This window comes from Vipera berus, assembly GCF_964194415.1.
Source record: "Vipera berus genome assembly, chromosome: Z".
Lineage (NCBI taxonomy): Eukaryota > Metazoa > Chordata > Lepidosauria > Squamata > Viperidae > Vipera > Vipera berus.
The window spans coordinates 127095265-127110280 of NC_138205.1; the positions used below are offsets into that span (position 1 = coordinate 127095265).

Below are 15016 nucleotides of genomic sequence, written 5' to 3' on the forward strand. Positions count from 1 at the left end.
CCTAATGAGAAGAAAGGACTCACTGGAGAAGAGCCTAATGCTGGGAAAGATTGAGGGCAATAGAAGAAGGGGACGATAGAGAATGAGGTGGCTGGATGGAGTCACTGAAGCAGTAGGCGTGAGCTTAAATGGACTCCAGAAGATGGTAGAGGACAGGAAGGCCTGGAGGAACGTTGTCGGTCGCGATGGGTCGGACACGACTTCGCAACTAACAACAACATGTATTTATGATGGCTGCAGCATCCCAGGGTCATGTGATCATCATTTGTGACCTTCCCAGATGAGTTCCAACAAGCAGTCACTAGTGGAAACCAGATTTGCTTAATTTCCTTGTGATTTAGAATAGAATGGAGCTGGAAGGGACCTTGGAGGTCTTCTAGTCCAGCCCCCTGCTCAAGCAGGAGGACCTATACCATCTTAGACAAGTGACTGTCTGGCCTCTTCTTAAAAATCTCCAGTGATGGAGTGTCCATGATTTCTGGTGGCAAGCTGTTCCACTGGTTAATTGTCCTCACTGTCAGGAAGTTTCTCCCTAATTCCAGGTTGCTTCTCTCTTTGATCAGTTTCCATCCATTGTTTCTTGTCCTGCTGTCTAGTACTTTGGAGAATATCATGACTCCCTCTTCTTTGTGGCAGCCCCTCAAATACTGGAACACTGCTATCATGTCTCCCCTATTTCTTCTTTTCTTTAGAGTAGCCAAACCCAAGTCACACAGCCATTCTTCATATGTTTTAGTCTCCAGGCCTTTGATCATCTTAGCAGCTCCTCTGAATTTTTTTTCCAAACTCTCAACATCTTTTTTGTGATATGGTGACCAAAATTGGCTTCAGTATTCCAGGTGTGGTCTTATTAGGGTTTTATAAAGCGGTACTAATACTTCACATGATCTTGATTCTATTGCTCTGTTTATACAACCCAGGATTGTATTAGTGTTTTGGGCTGCTGCTGCACACGGCTGGCTCAGTCAAGTGATCGTCCACTAGGACTCCAAGGTCCCTCTTACAGTTACTGTTTTTGAGCCAGGTCTCCCCTGATCTCCTGCCTAAATGAAAAACTTTGCTTTTCTCCGCACTGAAACTCATTTTGTTGGATAGAGTCCATTGTTCAAGTTTGTCAGGATCTTTTTAGATCCTGAGTTTGTCTTCTGGGGTGTGGGCTACTCCTGTCAGTCTGGTGTCATCTGCGAATTTGATGAGTTCCCCTTCTATTCCCTTATCTAAGTCATTAATGAAGATTTTTAAGAGTACTGGGCCCAAGACAGAACCCTGTGGTACTCCACTGCTTACTTCTCTCCATGTGGATGTAGTGCCGTTGAGGACTACTCGTTGAGTATGGTTTGCCAGCCAGCTACAGATCCATCTGGTGGTGATGTTGTCTATTCCACCTTTTTCTAGCTTACCAAGGAGTAGGTTGTGGTCTACTTTATCAAATGCCTTACTGAAATCTAAGTATACTACATCCACAGTATTGTATTTACTTAATAACTGCAGTGATTTCCTTAATTTGCTTTGGCAGAAAAAGATCATAAAATTAGCTGTAATTCACTTAACAACTGCCTTGCTCAGCCATGGAAACTTTAGTCCCAATTATGGTCATATTTTGAGGACTGTCTGTACAGTCATGAACTGGGAACTGCTTAGCTTCTGCCTTCCATTGTAGGATGCTGCAGCATGCAACCACAATTGGCAGAGGGAACTTCCATCAGTAAGTGGGCCAAGTGTTAAGTGAGTTGTGTCTTATTTTATGACCTTTTTGCTGCCGTTGTTAAGCGAATCCACCTTTCTCCATTGACTTTGCTTGTCAGAAGCTCCCTGGGAACTGGTAATCACATGATACTGGGACACTGCAACCATCACATGTACATGCCAGTTGCCAAGTGCCCGAATTTTGATCTCGTAACGCTGCAATTTTTTTAAAAGTGTGTTGCTTTGGGTAGTGAGATGGGCAGCCTATAAATTTAAAAAAATAAATACAGATAGTCATCAACTTACGACCACAACTGAGTCCCAAATTTATGCTCCTAAGTGAGAAATCTGTTAAGTGAGTTTTGCCCCATTTTATGACCTTTCTTGCCACAGTTCTTAAGTGAATCACTGTTGTTAAATTAACTGAATCTGGTTTCCCCATTGCCTTTGCTTATCAGAAGGCCTTCCAAAAAGGTGCTTTTTCAAGTGGCAAATGGACTTTGTTTTTCTTCCAAGACGTTTGGCTTCTTCAGCTCTGACTGGATGGTGGAGGATGGAAGGATTTATATTCCTTGCAGTCATCTGGTCATTAGCACTCTCTCTGAGAATCGTTGAGATTGGTCGGAGGTTTATCTGTGCCCTCAGGGACACCTGAATAGTGCAAATGGGTGTGGAATGTTTTTGGAATTGCTGATTCATTGTACAATCTTGCATGGTACAGATGTGCTGTAGAACACAATCCTTTCAGCAGTTCCAAGAAGATTCTACACACATTCGCACCATTTAGGTAACCCTGAGGGCAAAGATAATCTTCCAAGTGGCCTACAATTAGCCCTCAGAAAGAAGGTTAATGACCAGATGACTTCAAGGAATATAAATCCTTCCATCCTCCACCATTCAGTCAGAACTGAAGAAGCTTCTTGGATGAGAAGCGAAACGTCTTCAAGGAAAAACCAAGAAAGTCCAGTTGCCTCCTGAAAAAAGCACCTCTGGGACAACCGTGACTTGGATGGCTGAGACATTTATCACAAGGTCCCAAAAGGGAATCATGTGACTCTGGGACACTACAACCATCATAAATGTGAGTCAGTTGTCAAGCAACCAAATGTAAATCATGGGGACACTAAAATGGACATAACTGTGAAAAATGATCATGTCACTTTTTCAGTGCCGTTGTAACTTTGAACGGTCATTAAATGAACTGTTGTAAATCGAGGACTACCTGTAAGGGGATTGATCGTAAATCACTCTTTTCAGTGCCATCCTAACTTTGAGAGGTTGTTTAAAGGAATGGTCGTAAGTCAGGGACTAGTATAAGGATCAGCTGTAGGATGTAGCAGGGGGTTGGACTAGAAGACCTCCAAGGTCCCTTCCTGCTCGGTTATTTTGTCACTCTATGCAGCCGCACACTGCTCTTTTATTGCAAAGATTGGAGAAGAACACAGAATTTGGAATAATAAAGTTGGCAGGGACCTTTGAGATCATCTAGTTCAACCCTCCGTGTGAGCAGGAGAGTCTGTACAATTTCGGATAAATGGTTGTCCAATCTCTTCTTGAAAGGTTCCAGTGATGGAGCACCCACAACTCATGAAGGCAAGCCATTCCATGGATTGGTTGTTTTCATTGGTAGGAGCTTTCTCCTTAGCTAGGTCCAAACGTTGCATTTGAATTGTCCCTCCAAGGCAATTATTTATTTATTTTATTTTATCTTAATTCTATTTATATCCCGCCCTTCTCCGAAGACTCAGGGCGGCTTACAAGCTTAGCAGTAGCCTTCATTCTATGTATATGCCTGCTTATTAGGGCTTTCACACACACCCCCAAGCGGCATTATTACCAAGTCAGCTTAATTGCCCCCAACAATCTGGGTCCTCATTTTACCTACCTCGGAAGGATGGAAGGCTGAGTCAACCTTGAGCCTGGTGGGACTCGAACCTGCACTAATTGCAGGCAGCTGGTGTTACCTAAGGAGGCATCAGCCCACTGCTCCACCAAGGCTCTTAGTTAGACTTGCAACGCCCAAAGCTGACTCTCAATCAAAGGCCAGTCTAATGAGGGATTCCCCAAAGCTGCTGTTTCATAAGGAACACCCAGCTGGAGAACCGCTACTTGAGACCATCACTGGAAGCTTTCAAAAAGAGACTGGACAACCGTTTGTCTGAAATGATACCGTACAGGATCTCCTGCTTGAGTGGAGGGCTGGGTTAGAAGACTCTAGAATAAGACTAGGCTAGAACAACTCGATTATTCTATGTTCGATGAGATGCTTCAAGTCGACCCATCTCTTTTTACCAGCCTGTGATTTTTTGCCATCTGTTGCTGGCCATGACTGGTGGCCAGGAACTGGCCAGGAATGTAGACAGGATTAGGGCTTGGAAGCTGCGAACAATAGCCAACTCGCATGCAGAAGGGATAGGAGGGGGGAGGGAAAGGCAGTTGAGCTTATAGCCCTTAAAATGAATGGGGCCTGCAAACAGAGCCCGCTCCCCACCTCCCTTTGGCTGCCACGTTGGCTTCTCCTCCAGCTATTATTACTGCTTATCCATCTATGAGAAGTCAACAACACCAGGGGCATGAGCGGCGCCAGCCGTCAGAGGGTCTGTGTCAGGATCAAATTATCCCCCAGGCAAGCAACGGCAGAAGGATTAAGGGTCAGGCCACACAAGTGAATTCCTTAACTTCCAGCAATAGGCCATTTAAAGACTGGGATGGTGCTGGAGGGGTTATTGGTCAAGAGGCCAGCATGCCTTGTGGCAAGGGCAGGGCTGAGCTGGTTGTTAAAGATCTGGTTTGTGTGAAGAGCGTGCACAACTGGAAGAATCAGTACGGGCTCCATTTTTCAATGTGGTCTGAACTTCAAGGCTATTTTGAAATAAGTTAGTCCTTCAAGGTAGATCAGAACAGGAACTAAAGTCACAAATACAGGTAGTCCTCAACAGATGATCCCAACTGAGCCCAACATTTCTGTTGCTAAGTGAGATAAGTTGCTAAGTGAATTTCGCCCCTTTTTACAACCTTTCTTGCCCCAATTGTTAAATGAATCACTGCGGTTGTTAAGTTAGTAACACGGTTGTTAAGTGAATCTGGCTTCCCCATTGACTTTGCTTGGCAGAAGGTTGCAAAAGGGGATCACACGACCCCAGGGACACTGCAGCCGTCATAAATGCGAGTCAGTTGCCAAGCATCTGAATTTTGATCAAGTGACCACGGGGATGCTGTAATGGTTGTAAGTGTGAAAAACGATCAAAAGCCACTTTTTTCAGTTCTGTTGTAACTTTGAATGGTCACTAAATGACTGTTGTAAGTCGAGGACTATCTGCAATAATACAATTTTTATTGTAGACTTAGAGAAACAAAATCTTGCAAGTCTGAATGTATTTTTCTTCCTCCTCGTCTTTATCTAGAGGTCTTGTCTAGCACTTTCCTCAAATTACATTTCTGCTTCTGACTCAAATTTCTTTTATAGATAACCCTTGACTTATGAATGGTCGCTTAGTGACCATTCAAAGTCATAACAGACCCCTCCGCAAGAATTTACAACCTAGTTCCAATGTTGCAATGGCCACACCCCCTATAGTCATGTGACTGCATTTTGGTTGCTCAGCAACCAGCCTGCATATATGGCCATTTGCAATGTTCTGTAATTATGTCACCACAATATATGACATTTTTGCTGAAAATCAGCATTTACTTCTAGTTTTTGGCAAAAATGCTCCATAATGAACAATGGATTTGCTTAATAACTGCCTTGTTTACTCAACGGCCGTTGCAGTTGTTCTATGAGCACGGAATTTGCTTAATGACTGCTGCAAAAAGGTCATATTCTTGCGTAGTCCGGAGACGAGCCACTTTAAGACTGTGGAAGCAGTGTACTGTGTGAATGGCTGAGATTCTGCTAGGGTGACAGTGTTGCATTGGAACAAATGATAACACACATAGTTCAAGAATCTCTTCTCAGGAAATTTCAAGGCACTTAGGAAGGTCTCATTGCAGCCACACCAGAAATGGTTAGATGGTTAGCTTCTTTAGATATTGAATTATAACCTCCATCCCATTGGAATTCTGTGGCTCCATATTATGGAGATTTTATCATGGTTTTTTTTTCCTAATTCAATATTTTATCTCATCTATTGTATTTCTATTTGTAGGTGCCAATTAAAAAAAGAAACTGCCAGAATTTACCAGCAAGTGCCATGGATTTCAACTCCCAGAAGTCCCCCACCAACATGCTAGCTGAGGAATTCTGGGAGTTGAAGTCCACCTATCTTAAAGTTGCTGAGGTTGAGAAACATTGTTTTAAAAGATCTCAAAGGAGTTTGATGAGGTTGCCGGAATTTCTCAAGAGTCTTTGCATGAAGGGTGCATCTCAAGGGTGCTTTTGCAAAAGGCAACTGGACTTTCTTGTGGTTGTTTTTTTTTGTTTTGTTTGAAAACGTTTCGCTTCTCATCCAAGAAGCTTCTTCAGTTCTAAATAAATGGTGGGAAGTTCATTCAGCTAGAGCTGAAGAAGCTTTTTGGATGAGAAGTGAAATGTTTCAAAGGGGGGGGTGGGAATTAAGAAAATCCAGTTGCCTTTTGAAGAAAAACACTTTTGACACAACCATGATATGGGAGATTGAGAATCTCCACAGACATGCAGGGTGTAAGGAGGAAGTGAAGCAAATAGAGGACCCAGATGGCTTTAAGTCATGTGGGAATCCACCCCACTTCTGAGATCTAAGGCAGAAAGATTTGATTTGATTTATTATATTTGTATACCGCCCTTCTCCCGAAGGACTCAGGGCGGTGAACAGGGCACATATAAAAAATACAGGATACAAAAATTAAAAAGAATTAAATAGTTGTTGTTGTTGTTGTTGTTAGTTGCGAAGTCGTGTCCGACCCATCGCGACCCTATGGACAATGTTCCTCCAGGCCTTCCTGTCCTCTACCATCTTCTGGAGTCCATTTAAGCTCACGCCTACTGCTTCAGTGACTCCATCCAGCCACCTCATTCTCTGTCGTCCCCTTCTTCTCTTGCCCTCAATCTTTCCCAGCATTAGGCTCTTCTCCAGTGAGTCCTTCCTTCTCATTAGATGGCCAAAGTATTTGAGTTTTAGCTTCAGGATCTGGCCTTCTAAAGAGCAGTCAGGGTTGATCTCCTCTAGGACTGACCGGTTTGATCGCCTTGCAGTCCAAGGGACTCGCAGGAGTCTTCTCCAGCACCATAGTTCAAAGGCTTCAATTCTTTGGCGCTCAGCCTTTCTTATGGTCCAGCTTTCACTGCCATACATTGCAACTGGGAAGACCATAGCCTTGACTATACGCACTTTTGTTGACAGGGTGATGTCTCTGCTTTTTAGTGTGCTGTCTAGATTTGCCATGGCTTTCCTCCCCAGGAGCAAGCGTCTTTTTATTTCTTGGCTACAGTCCCCATCTGCAGTGATCTTGGAGCCCAGGAAAATAAAATCTGTCACTACCTCCATTTCTTCCCCATCTATTTGCCAGGAATTGATAGGGCCAGATGCCATGATCTTGGTTTTCTTAATGTTTAGTTTCAACCCAAGTTTTGCACTCTCCTTCTTCACTCGCAACAAGAGGCTCTTTAGTTCCTCTTCACTTTCTGCCATTAGAGTGGTATCATCTGCATATCTTAGGTTGTTGATGTTTCTTCCGGCAATCTTAATTCCAACTTTTGATTCATCTAGCCCTGCCTTTCTCATGATGTGCTCTGCATATAAGTTAAATAGGCAAGGCGACAGTATACAGCCTTGCCGGATTCCTTTCCCAATTTTGAACCAATCAGTGGTTCCGTGTCCAGTTCTCACTGTTGCTTCTTGGCCTGCATATAGGTTTCTCAAGAGACAAATAAGATGGTCTGGTATGCCCATCTCTTTAAGGACTTGCCAGAGTTTGTTATGATCCACACAATCAAAGGCTTTAGCATAGTCAATGAAGCAGAAGTAGATGTTTTTCTGGAACTCTCTAGCTTTCTCCATGATCCAGCGTATGTTAGCAATTTGATCTCTAGTTCCTCTGCCTCTTCGAAATCCTGCCTGTACTTCTGGTAGTTCTCGATCCACATACTGCTGGAGTCTAGCTTGTAGAATTTTAAGCATAACTTTACTAGCATGAGAAATGAGTGCAATGGTGCGATAGTTTGAACATTCTTTGGCACTGCCTTTCTTTGGAATTGGAATGTAAACTGATCTTTTCCAATCCTGTGGCCACTGTTGAGTTTTCCAAATTTGCTGGCAAATTGAGTGAAGCACTTTTACTGCATCGTCTTTTAAGATTTTGAATAGCTCAGCTGGAATACTGTCACCTCCACTAGCTTTGTTGTTGCTCAGCTTTTCTAAGGCCCACTTCACTTCACATTCTAGGATGTCTGGCTCGAGCTCAGTGACCACCTCATTGTGATTATCAGGGACATTAAGCTCATTCTTGTATAGTTCTTCTGTGTAATTTTGCCACCTCTTCTTAATCTCTTCTGCCTCTGTTAGGTCCCTGCCATTTTGGTCCTTTATCATGCCCATTTTTGCATGAAACGTTCCCTTCATCTCTCCAATTTTCTTGAAAAGATCTCTGGTCCTCCCTATTCTATTGTTTTTTTCTATTTCTTTGCATTGTTCATTTAAGAAGGCATTCTTATCTCTTCTAGCTATTCTTTGGAATTCTGCATTTAATTGGGCGTATCTTTCTTTTTCTCCCTTGCCTTTCGCTTCCCTCCTTTCCTCAGCTATTTGCAAAGCTTCCTCAGACAGCCATTTTGCTTTCTTGCATTTCTTTTTCTTTGGGATGGTTTTGGTTGCTACCTGTTGTACAATGTTGCGAACCTCTGTCCATAGTTCTTCAGGCACTCTGTCTATCAGATCTAATTCCTTAAATCTATTTGTCACCTCTAATTAAATAGTAGCCCAGCTAAAACAATCAATAACAATATAAAAATCCCCATTAAAACCCCAACATATCCCCCATCAGATCTCAAAGAAGGAGGAGGAGGACAAAAGGGACTCACTCTGTGTTCTGCACCGCATATTTCTACTACCATGGAATTGGCACTGGGCTGACACCAAGCTTACACAGGCACACAATAGACGTTTTGCTTAGGGAAGCATATTTGTTTCGGGCAGAGATTGTCCCTTTTAAAGTGGATGAAATGCTCTTGGGCATTTCCAACACTGAGGCGGGCTGGGTGCCTCTTTTCCAAAAAGTTCTTTCCGATGATAGCAACAGGGTGGATGCAGCAGCTCGCCAGTCCTGGGGGCAGGAGAAGATGGCCGTGAACAGGTGGGTCACATTGTTTGAGGCCTGAGTCACCAGCAGCAAAAGGGGGGGGGAGAGAGATAAGGGGGATAGGGTTGCTTGGAAGCCTAAAGCAGCATTTAATTCGGACGGTTTTGTTTTATTCTCTCTCTGCTGGTTTCCATCTCTTAAATCTTGTTGGGAGGGAGAAAGGCTGCAAAAGATGTAGCAGAATGCAGCTGGATGCAAGTAAGAATTCACCCAGATCTAAACGCAAGATGGGAAGTATACAGGAATCTAGGAGAGCAATGACAAACCACTTGTGTACAGGTAGATCCCAACTCAGAACTGATGTTGGTAATCAAGACAGCTACTAAGTGAATTGTGCCCTGTTTTATGACTTTTCCTGCCCCAGTTTTTAAGTGTGCCACTGCAGCCGTTAAATTAGTAACACGGTTGTTAAGTGAATCTGGCTTCCCCATTGACTTTGCTTGCTAGAAGTTCACAAAAGGAGATCACATGACCCCGGGACACTGTGACCGTCATAAATATGAGCCAAGCATTTGAATTTTGATCACGTGACCAAGGGGGATGCTGCAATGGTTGTAAATGCGAAAAATGGTCATGTCACTTTTTTCAGTGGGGTTGTAACTTTGAACAGTCACTAAATGAACTGTTGTAAGTCAAGCACTATGTGTATGCTGCCAGGAAGATTAATAGACATGTTTGTAGGGTCACTAAGGATCACATTCAACTCAGGGAAGGCTTTGGCCATCTTCACACCTAGCAAAGACTTTGTCTCCACAATATTGTGTTTATCATGAGGGAGACAGCTTCATGTCCTCCTTAACGGTGACAGGATTAAAGTACAGTTAGTCCTCCACTTACGACCACAACTGGAAAAAAAAGTTTCCATTGCTAAGCGAGGAAATCGTTAAGTGGGTCACACCTGATTTTACAAACTTTTTCTTACCATGGCAGCAGTTTTTAAACGAATCCTGCAGTCATTAACCAAATCCAGTGTTGACTTTGCCTGTTAGAAGTTGGCTAGGTAGCTTACAAATGGTGATCACATGACTCCAGGATCCTGTGTCCATTATGAATATATGCCGGTCACATGATCACATGGGGATCAGCATATATGGGGATGTTGTGGGGATGTTGTGACAGTTGTAAGTGTAGTAACTGGTCATCCATTTTCTCAATGTGGTTGTAACGTGAAATGGTCACTCAGCAAATTATTGTAAGTTGAGAACTACCTGTAGTATTTTCCATTGTCTGGCATCATCTCAGTTGGCCTAATGAGTAAGGAACTCTCTTCATGAGAAATCAGGAGTAGATTTACTAGAAAGAGGCAGGAGATGTTAAAATTTCACAGAAGGTGCGACATTTCACAGCTAATGTATTTTATTCCTGACTCAAGAACTATTTACCCCTCAAGAATGAATTACTCAAGAACCACAGTTTACCCCTCTTTCCATTTTAACAAGAGCTGTGTGATTTTTTTTCAGCCTTCTTGAATGTATGCAGTGCTCAGTCTGTGCTACTAACAACTGGGTTTGTTTCCATACTCACGGGTGTGCAAGTGCAAATAAAAGCAACCACATGCATATAGTGGGAATTTTTCTCCCAAAGCCAATTATGGTTATTGAGAGATAGGAGGGCCAACAGGATTAGCAAAAATGATTAAATCTGATTGCCTTGGTTCAACTTTTTATCCCTCTCTAGGATCTACTTACGAAACAGCACAAATAAGCCTTAGATAGCCTTTTGATTTAAAAATATTTTTGCAGGAAATTTGCATTTATTTCTAGTTTCCAGTAAAAAAAAACACCCATTGGAAACAATGGGATTACTTAATGCGGTGTTTGCTTAACAAAATCAGTCAGAATCACCTGATGACCTGCTTAATGACCAGCGCTACTTACAACCTGTTGCAGTCATAAGCTGAGGGCTGGTACAATCTTGTGACATAGTATGAGATTTTTGATGTCCTCTCTCTCTCTCTCTCTCTCTGTCTCTCTCTCTGTCTCTCTCTCTTTCTTTCTTTCTTTCTCTCTCTCCCCCCCTCCCTCCCCCCTCCCTCCCCCTTCTCTCTCTCTCTCTCTCTCTCTCTCTCTCTATCTATCTATCTATCTATCTATCTATATATATATATATATATATATATATATATATATATATATATATATATATACACTTTAATTTAATTTAATTTAATTCTTTGTTAGCAATCTAAAATTTACAGAAATATGAGCTGTCACTGTTGTGACTATATATATATATATATACACACACACACACCCCTACATATATACACACACACACATACATACTTCTATCTATCATCTATCTATCTGTCCGTCTGTCTGGCTGTCTAATCTATCTATCTATCTACAGTATCTATCTACAGTATCTATCTATCTATCTATCTATCTATCTATCTATCTATCTATCTATCTATCTATCTATCTATCTATCTATATCTATCTTCTTTCTATTCTACCTTTAGTATTTTTACAAATAACTCCAGGTGGCAAACATATCTAACACCCCTTCCTCCACCTGTTTTCCTCACAACAACAACCCTGTGATGTGGGTTGGGCTGAGAGAGAGTGACTGGCCCAAGGTCACCTAGCTGTCTTTCATGGCTAAGATGGGACTGGGAATCACATTGTCTCCTTGCAGACATTTCATTACCCAACTAGGTGATGTCATCAGCGCTGTGGTGTAGGTTGGTCAGACAGAGAAGCCCTGGCTTCAAATTACCCAAGCACCTCCCCATGTAAGGATAACCTTGAGCTGGGGTATCCTCAGGGTATGTCCAACATCCTTAAAGCTGTCCTTCTCCACTCAGGAATAAACCTTGATCTACTGATGCTGGTGCCTTGAGATGTCTCTTAATTTTTTGAATCTCCCTCTGTTCCTCTTTCAGATGAAAAGTTTCCAGGAGTTTTAGCTGCCTCTGACAACAGAAGCCACGTGTCTCCGCAAGGAGTGGGATTCTCCCCGTCTCTCTCCGTTAAGGATCTCTCTGCTCTCTATCTCTCCCACGTAGCTGCTGCTGCTGCGGCTGTTTATCCCACCGACCGTCAGACAGAGCGGGTGAGTTTCCCACGTGTTACGTTTCTGCCATGTTTCTGCCTCTCTAGAACTATTTTCTCCAGCAAATGTTCCATCAGGATGAAAAGGCGCATTTTTTTTTCCTTTTCAGTGCCATGGTGGGCTTTTGTGGCAAAACTGTCGTTCATGCAACCAACTGCATATAAAGGCATTTTGTGCATCTGAATGTCAGGGGAGGCAGGAATGGGCAGGGGAGGCCTGTAAAAATCTGCAAACTCCAAGGTGCAAAAATTCAAAATCTTGGATTCAGGTGGCATCAAAATATATGAACAAAGATTTTAGAGGCAAGTCTATACCAGCTTTCAATTGCAGGTCAAAAGTGGTAGATTTCACTGCCTATAGTTCCTTGCAATAGTGGCTGAGAAGCATGGGATACAAAGCCTCGAGCTAGGAAAGGTGGACTTTACTCCAAATGGGTGATGCTGTATATTACTGTCCAAGGGAACCGGGATGCCTTGCGTACAGTCACTCATGCGCTCGTGACCTCTCGTCTGGACTACTGTAATGCTCTCTACATGGGGCTGCCCTTGAAGACCACTCGGAGGCTCCAACTGGTGCAGAATGCAGACACGCGAGTTGTGCTGGGAGTCTCCCGATACTCCCATGTTACACCTTTGCTCCGCGAGCTGCATTGGCTGCCGGTTGCCCTCCGGGTGAGATTCAAAGTGTTGGTAATGACTTACAAAGCCCTACATGGCATGGGTCCGGATTACCTACGGCAACACCTGCGGCTGGCGTCAACTTCCCTCCGTCCAGTGCGCTCCCACAGAGAGGGCCTCCTCAGGGTGCCTCCGATCAGAGAGTGTCGATTGGTGGCCCCCAGGGGGAGGGCGTTCTCTGTGGGCGCGCCAGACCTGTGGAACCGCTTGCCGGTCGAGCTCAGGATGGCCCCCGACCTTCGCTCCTTCCGGCGGGATCTAAAAACTTATTTATTTGAACAATCCGGCCTGGTTTGATGGGTTAGGGTCGGGGTTTTAACATGGTTTTTAATTATTGTTTATATTGGGCATAATATTTAATTGTTTTTTAACTTTTGTACTTCGTTTTTATATTTATAGCCCTGTACACTGCCCTGAGTCCTTCTGGAGAAGGGTGGTATAAAAATTTAATAAATATAAATATATTTCCTGGACACCCAGTTACAATTCCTTTAATTTTGAGGCTTGAAATTAATTATGAAATTTATCCGCTTCTTAGTGACTGAATTGTTCTTTCTTCCTTGGTTTGAAAGAAAACTACATGGTTACCACCCCACTGCTATTTTCCTTGCTTTCTTAACTGGACTTTTCCCCACATTAAGGAGTGATAAAACTGAAATATTTTATATACTTTAAAGCTGTGTTTTCTCGGTGATGGAAAAAAGGAGGAAAATGCCACTGTAATGTTGATCCAACTAATGACCACTTAAGATTGACTCACTCATTGCTGGCTGGGGTATTCTGGGAGTTGAAGTCCACACATCTTAACAGTGGCGTAGCGTGGGGGGTGCAGGGGGGGCCGGCCGCACCGGGCGCAACATCTGGGGGGGGCGCGCTCGCACTGAGCTGCTCAGGGAGCCTCAAGGGCTGCACAGAGTCGGCTTGGCTCCGCTCTCGAGCTGCTCTTTCTTGCAAAGCGAAACGAGTCCGGCAGGTGAGATGGGCGGCCACATAAACTGAATAAAATAAATAGAAGTGCCCAACTCTCCGCCCAGGCTCAGGCCAACCGCAAGCGCCCCGCAGGCGCCCCGGCAGGCTTGGCCGAGCGAAGACGGACCCGCCGGCCGGCTGGCCTAGCTTCGTGCGCATGCGTGGCTTTATTTAGCGGGGCTCACGTGCGAGCTTGAATGCAGCGGCTCTTGCAGGTCGGAGCCCCGCCCAGCCACCCTCGAGAGGGACCCGGAAGCATCCCGCATGCGCGCGACTCTTCTTGGAAAGTCTACGCCGCTGCAGGGCGCGTCTTTTCGGCGGTGCCATGACGTCACCGGGTTAGGGGGCGCAAATTGCCCCGGGTGCTGACAACCCACGCTACGCCACTGCATCTTAACATGGCTAAGGTTGACAAACACTGCATCAGAGGGACACAACAGAAAAATGAATTGACTGCAATGTGTTTGCATTATGGTTTGACATAAAGGAAGAGTGAGTCTACATCATAACAAACAAGCAAATATAGGCAGCCCTCAACTTATTGCCACAACTGAGCCCAAAATTTATGTTGCTAAGCGAGACTATTGTCAAGTGAGTTTTGCCCCATTTAATGACCTTTCTTGCCACAGTTGTTAAGTGAATCACTGCAGTTGTTGAGTTAATAATACGGTTGTTAAATGAATCAGTTTTCTCCATTGACTTTGCTTGTCAGAAGCTCACAAAAGGGGATCACATGACCCCGGGACACAGTGACCGTCATAAATATGAATCAGTTGCCAAGTGTCTGAATTTTGATCATATGACCATGGGGATGCTGCAGCGGTCGTAAGTGTGAAAAACAGTCATAAGTCACTTTTTCAGTGGCATTATAACTTTGAACTAGCTGCTTTATTTATAAGTCATACAAATAAAAAAACGAAATCCACTTTGTAGTATTACACTTAAATCTAAGCTAAAGCTGCAGTTTTATAAGAAAGAAAGAAAGAAAGAAAGAAAGAAAGAAAGAAAGAAAGAAAGAAAGAGAGAGAGAGAGAAAGAAAGAAAGAAAGAAAGAAAGAAAGAAAGAAAGAAAGAAAGAAAGAAAGACATTTATTATGTTAAATTTATATCATACACTACCCGTGTATAAATCATGCACCACTTACTGCTTTTCTGTTTTTCTATGTTCTATTCAGAATTTCATACACCAGATCCCTTATAATACTCTTGATAACCAGCAAGCAAGCAGGTAGGAAATTCTGGGACTATGGTTGCCTAACCCAATTTCTGCAGTCAACTGCTTGAAGTTGTGTGATTCAGGATGTGCAAAATAATCGTGTTTTTGGAACTTCACTAATACCAAGCTAGTTTGAAAA

The 15016-nt window shown here is 43.4% G+C and overlaps 2 protein-coding genes across 3 annotated transcripts in view; one reads left to right on the forward strand and one right to left on the reverse strand.

Moving 5' to 3' along the window:
• LOC308678436 (uncharacterized protein) overlaps window positions 1–15016 on the reverse strand; it is a 558730-nt gene that overhangs the window by 245809 nt on the left and 297905 nt on the right. The window lies entirely within an intron of this gene.
• Window positions 1–15016, forward strand: part of XIRP1 (xin actin binding repeat containing 1) — a 39077-nt gene that overhangs the window by 10303 nt on the left and 13758 nt on the right. The window contains exons 2-3 of one of the 2 annotated variants that reach the window (XM_081345597.1): window positions 11846–12015; window positions 14837–14889. The gene's annotated coding sequence lies outside the window, so the exon portion shown is untranslated. The remainder of the gene's footprint in view (window positions 1–11845; window positions 12016–14836; window positions 14890–15016) is intronic. The other variant, XM_081345598.1, reaches the window with a different exon arrangement.